Raw genomic sequence first — 6,121 nt, 5'->3', positions numbered from 1 at the left:
ATCCAGTCCTAGGTTCAGCAGGAGACCGACACGACCTTCCGGTTCATCGTAGCCGTCAGGCAGAGCACCCACCCCGCTGCCACCTAGGAAGGGGACTACAGGGGCCTCGAATTCATGGCACACTGTGCCGCCATCACTCCTAGAGCCTGGGGCAAGGATAGAGGAGTCCGCGACTGCACCCTTTACACTCCCTTATGGGCTGAAGAATGCGGCCGTGGCTTATGCCTCTTCCACGAGCACTTCATTGAGTGCTTATGCAGATCTCTCGGGCTATCACCTGAGGTCTACTTTTGACTTGATCGCCACCCCACCCACGTCTACCTATCTTGAGGAGATCTCCTCGGATGAAGGTGTATGGGCCGCTTCGAACTTCTTCGGCCTCGCCGATCCGAAGACGCTTCTCTATTTCCTCGAGGTGAGTAACTATTGCTTTAGTTACTCAGACTCTGATGGAGACGACTATGATCCGTCCTAGGAGTGCTTCCATGTTGAGGCCAACACCGTGACCCTAGCAAGTCAAGGCGGTGTAGGACTAGTGGAGCACTAGGACGTGACGCCCCCACCTGACATGGTCTCTGCGGGTCATCATGAACCGCGGGGAGCCTCATCCACCCCTCCAAAGCCTCGACGTCCTAACACCTCGAGCAGCTCAAGGAGCTCGAGAACAAACTCAAGGAGGACCGTAGGCACCTGTGCCAGCTACATGAGACCCTAGAGCAGGACCAATCCACACGAGGAGACGGAGGAGCAGCCCGGCGCTGCGCTCACGACGTCGATCGATGCGTCATTAAGGATGCCAGGGTAGAGGACTCCCCTCTCTTTAGCACGGCTAGCCAGAATGTGATGGCTGCTGCACTCTTTCTTAGCGCGATGCCTGAGCCATCGATGCCTGAGGGGAGACGAGTGCGCCAGGGGCTCCAAGGACTCCTAGAGCATGCCGTGGTGTAGAACGCCAAAAGTTCTGCATCATAGCATCACGGTTCACGGGCGGTGCAGGCTGGGAACCAGCCTCCCCTAGAGAAGGCGGCCTCGGTACATGGTCCCGAGCCCGCCAACCCCTAGGGAGGCAACAAGGCCAAATCCGTACTCAAGTGCATTGGCACCAACGAGGACACCTGAGCCACCTTCGATGCTTGGCACCACGACAAGGACGAAGGTGAAATGTCCTTGTTTGGTTTTGGTAATTGAGTGACAACTTAGGTGGACTAATAGTGTTTATGTGAGATACACAAGAGATTAGTCCACAGGTGATTATATGATGATGGAGGAGCTCATTGCATATGAGACATGACATGGAGTCATGTGACCAAGGTGGAGAAGATCAAGATGAGGCTTAGCTCGATGGACCGGTTGCAAGAGTGAAGGGCAAGTCGAAGGCTTTGGAGCGAGGGACCGCGTGTGACGGTGAAGCTTGAGCAAGACTTGGCGCCGATGGACCGAGGCAACGGTGAAGAGCAAGTGAGGTCAAGATCGATGAACCAATAACGGTCACATGATGATATGAAGTGGATCATATCATTTGGTGATTGGTTGGTGCATGTGTTGCATCAACATTGGAGGAGATGGAATGGACAGCGCAAGGCAAAGGTATAACCTAGGGCATTTCCATTTCACCGGTCATAGGTGTGTAGAGAAGTTTATGACCGGATTTAGGATAGATGACCGTACTATCAAGAGGGGCAAACTTGTTTGCATATCGGTCATCTAGTGCCACTTGAGCGATCTAACTTTGCATACATGTTAGGATCGAGTGGCGTGGCAAATTGGGAGGCTAACTCCTTTGGGAGAATGTTTGTGAAAATGCTAACACACTTGCACTTTGGTGGTGGACACTTGGTGGTGTCGGCGCTTTTGAGAAAATTAAGTGTATATTTTCTATTGCGCCGGTGGGAAATTTGGAGAAGTCACGGGAAACACTCACCGGACGCTGGTGTTGGCAGCACCGGACGCTGGTCCAGAGCGTCCGGTGTGGTGTCTGTGGCGCAGGTTTGCATCGGACGCATCGGAGTGAGTCCGGTGCTCAGCGTCCGGTGTGCGGGCGGTTTGGCGACCCTCTCTGCGCATGAGTCCGGTGAGCACCGGACGCTCAGGGTGCGTCCGGTCGCTTGCGTCCGGTGACCATGCAAGTTTGCTGAGCTCTCTACGCATGGGTCCGGTGTGCACCGGACACGTCCGGTGTGACGCAGTAGAGCGTCTGGTGGTGCTGTGCAGGCGCGTGTGTGCAGTAGCCGTTGGCGGCAACGGTCGAGTTCAAACGGCTAGTGACACGTGGCCGACGCCTGAGCACCGGACGCTGAGGGTTGAGCGTCCGGTCGCTCCCTGTGAGCGTCCGGTGCCCATGTGTTTTGCCCAGTGAAGGGGCAACGGCTAGTATAGCCCTTGGGGCTATAAATAGAAGTGGTGGCCGGCCTTGGCTAGTGCTGAGCACCCTTGGGACTTAGTGTCCATGCTTGGGGAGTGCTAGGAAGGCCTCTAACTCACTTGTGCTTGCAAGAGTGCAAATCAATAGCGAGTGAGTGATTCTAGTGCGTTGCACTGAGAGATTGCATCGAGTGGCATTAGGTGTTCGTGTTGCAAGCCGGTGGTGCTTGTTACTCTTGGAGGTTGCCACCTCCTAGACGGCTTGGTGGCTTGTTACTCCGTCAAAGCACGCAAGGAGATTGTGCGGTGCTCCGGAGAAGAGATTGTGAGGGGTACGGTGCTCACCCCACGGGGATCGCGAAGAGCAACTCTATTGGATCGTGTGTGTCGTTGAGCTACCTCACTTGTGGGTAGGTTCTTGCGGTGTCCTAGTGGGGACGAGGTTCGTGTAACACCTCTTAGCCGCCGAACCACCAAGTGTTGGTCGACACAACGGGGACGTAGCTTGGTGGCAACCAAGTGAACCTCGGGAGAAAATCATCGTGTCAACCTTGTTCTTCCCGTTGGTTTGCAAATCCCTAACACAAGCTTGTTCTTACTTTCATATACTTGTGCTTGTGTTGTTGCTCTTGTAATTAGTTAGCTTGTGTAGCTTGCTAGTTACCTTCTTGCTTGTGTAGCTAGAAGTAGTTCCCTTGCATGACTAATTTGGTTTGTGTAACCTTGTTAGTCACATTGCTTAGTTTGTGTAGCTAAGTAACTTACGCCCTCTAATTTGGCATTAGTTGCCTTGTTATTGATCTTGCGAGTGAGCTTAGGAGCTTTGTGCTTTTGCTTACTAGTTTGTGTAGGAGCTCCCCCAGTTTGCAAAGTACTAGTTGCATAGGTTTGTGTGGCCTTGCTCCTAGAATTGTTTAGGTGAGCTCTTGCTAAGGTAGCACCTTGCTTGCTTGTTTAGGATCTTTTCAAGGTGCTAGAGAACTTAGATAGAGGGGTGTAGTCTTGGCTAGACCGATAGTTTTAATTCCGCATTTGTTTCGGTTAGCCGACACAATAAGTTTTAGAAAGGTCTATTCACCCCCCCTCTAGTCCGCCATCTCAACCCTTCAGAAGGTGAGTCTCGAAGATATCGACCGCGGCAAGGCAGGAGGTATGACCCCGAGCACGATCGCAACACCTCGCCCAAGCCTCCTGATCTTGACGTCTTCAGCGAGGCAATCTGTAGAGCCAAGTTTCCTGCCTGGTTCCACCAACCAGCCAAGCTCGCCAAGTACCTCCAAGGAGACAAATCCCGAGCTTTGGCTCGTGGATTTCTGCCTAGCGTGTCAATTAGGCGGCGCAGATGATGATTTGCTCATCATCTGCAACTTGCCATTGCATCTGGCCGACTCGGCTAGGGCTTGGTTGGAGCACCTTCCTAGATGACTGATCCATGACTGGTCCGACGTAGTCAAGTTCTTCATCGGGAACTTCTAGGGCACATATGTGCGCCCCGGCAACTCCTGGGACCTCAGGAGCTACCGCCAGAAGCCCGATGAATCTCTTAGGGACTTCATTTGATGCTTCTCCAAGCAATACATCGAGCTCCCCAGCATCACAGATTCTGATGTCATTAGGGTATTCATCGCCGGCACCACCTGCAAAGAGCTGGTGCACGAGCTCGGACGCAAGACCCCCATGAGCACCAGCTAGTTGTTCAACATCTCGACCAACTTTGCCTCTGGAGAAGAGGCCGTTGGGGCAATCTTCTCCAACGGCAAGGCCAAGGGGAAGCAGATAGATGTGGCCGCCGAGGCCTCAAGCTTCTGAGACCCCAAGAAGAAGGGACCTACCAAGCACACCCTAGAGGAGTGCACCATCCTATGTCGTTTCTACTCTAGTGCCCTTCCCAAGGAGAACACAGAGGAGCTACCCAAGGACGAGGACAACGATGACAAGGGGGACGGTTTCCCCAATGTCAAGAACTGCTTCTTGATCTTTGGAGGACGCGCAGCTCAGCTCACCGCGAGCCAAAGGAAGTGCGAGCTCTGGGAGGTCTACACGGTTAACATGGCTACGCCCGCGCTACCTCAAGTGGTCAAAGAACACCATCACCTTTGACCGTAATGACCACCCACATCAGATCCCATACCCCTGGAGCTATCCACACATCGTTGACCCTGTCATTGCCGAGACCCACCTCACCAAGGTGTTGATGGATGGGGGCAGTGGCCTCAACATCCTCTACACCGAGACCCTGAGCCTCATGGGGATCAATAAGTCTCGGCTATGGGCCGACGCCTTGCCCTTTCACTGCGTGGTCCCTGGGCACCGGGCCCACCCCCTCGAGCAGATTGACCTGCCCATCTACTTCGGGACTCCCAACAACTTTAGTAGGGAGATCCTTAGTTTTAACGTAGTTGGCTTTCCCGGGACCTACCATGCGATTCTTGGGAGGCCATCCTATGCCATGTTCATGGCCGCCCCCAACTACACCTACCTCAAGCTCAAGATGTTGGGCCCCAATGACATCATCACCGTCAGCACGATGAGCCAGCATGCATAGCAGTGCGACATCAAGTGCATCGAGCAGGTCAAGGCCATCGTCGAGACACAGTTCCTGATCGCCAATCTTGACAGGTTCGCTCAGGATGTCCCCAACCCCAAGCGTCACACCGTGAGCATCAAGCCAGTAGAAGAGACCAAGCTCATCATCCTCAACCCCGAGGCCTCTAATGGCAGGGCATTAAGGATTAGCTCGAGCCTCGACCCCAAATAGGAAGCAGTGCTCGTCAACTTTCTCACTATCAACGCTGACGTGTATGCGTGGAGTCCCTTGGACATGCCTAGCATACCGAGGGAAGTCGCTGAGCACTCCTTTGACATTCAAGCCAGCTCCAAGCCCATGAAGCAACGCCTACACAGATTCGATGAGGAGAAGCACCGGGCTGTCGGGGAGGAAATCCAGAAGCTTCTAGCAGCTGGGTTCATCAAGTAGGTATTCCATCCTGAGTGGTTAGCTAATCCTGTACTAGTCAAGAAGAAAAATGGAAAATGGAGGATGTGTGTAGATTATACTAGTTTAAATAAAGCATGTCCTAAGAACCCTTTTCCATTACCACGTATTGACCAAATAGTTGACTCTATTGTAGGATGTGAAACTTTGTCATTTCTTGATGCATACTCTGGTTATCACCAAATTATGATGAAAAAATCTAACCATCTAGCGACCTCCTTCATAACCCACTTTTGCTACATAACCATGCCATTCTGCCTCAAGAACGCGGGGGCTACATACCAGCAATGTATGCTCTAGGTCTTCGGTGACCTTATAGGCCGAACAATAGAAGCATACATAGATGACACAGTAGTCAAATCTAGAAAAGCTAGCGGCCTTGTAGCTAACCTAGATGAAACCTTCCGATGCCTTAGAGCTAAAAGCATCAAGCTGAACTCTAAAAAAATGTGTTTTCGGGGTTCCCCGAGCATGCTCCTCGGCTTCATTATCTCTAAGCGAGGGATTGAGGCCAACCCCGAGAAAGTCTCGGCCATCACTAGCATGGGCTGAATTCATAACCTTAAGGGGGTACAGAGGGTCATGGGGTGTCTTGCATCCCTCAACCACTTCATTTCTCACCTCGGGGAAAAAGGGCTACCTCTGTACAGGTTCCTCAAAAAATCCGAACACTTTTCCTGGACCCCCGAGGCCCAGGAGGCACTTGACAAGCTCAAGGCTCTCCTCACCAACCCCCCATCTTAGTACCCCTTGCTAAGGGGGAGC

This window comes from Sorghum bicolor, chromosome 8 (assembly GCF_000003195.3).
Source record: "Sorghum bicolor cultivar BTx623 chromosome 8, Sorghum_bicolor_NCBIv3, whole genome shotgun sequence".
Taxonomy (NCBI): Eukaryota; Viridiplantae; Streptophyta; class Magnoliopsida; order Poales; family Poaceae; genus Sorghum; species Sorghum bicolor.
Note: the sequence above shows the minus strand (reverse complement) of the source record.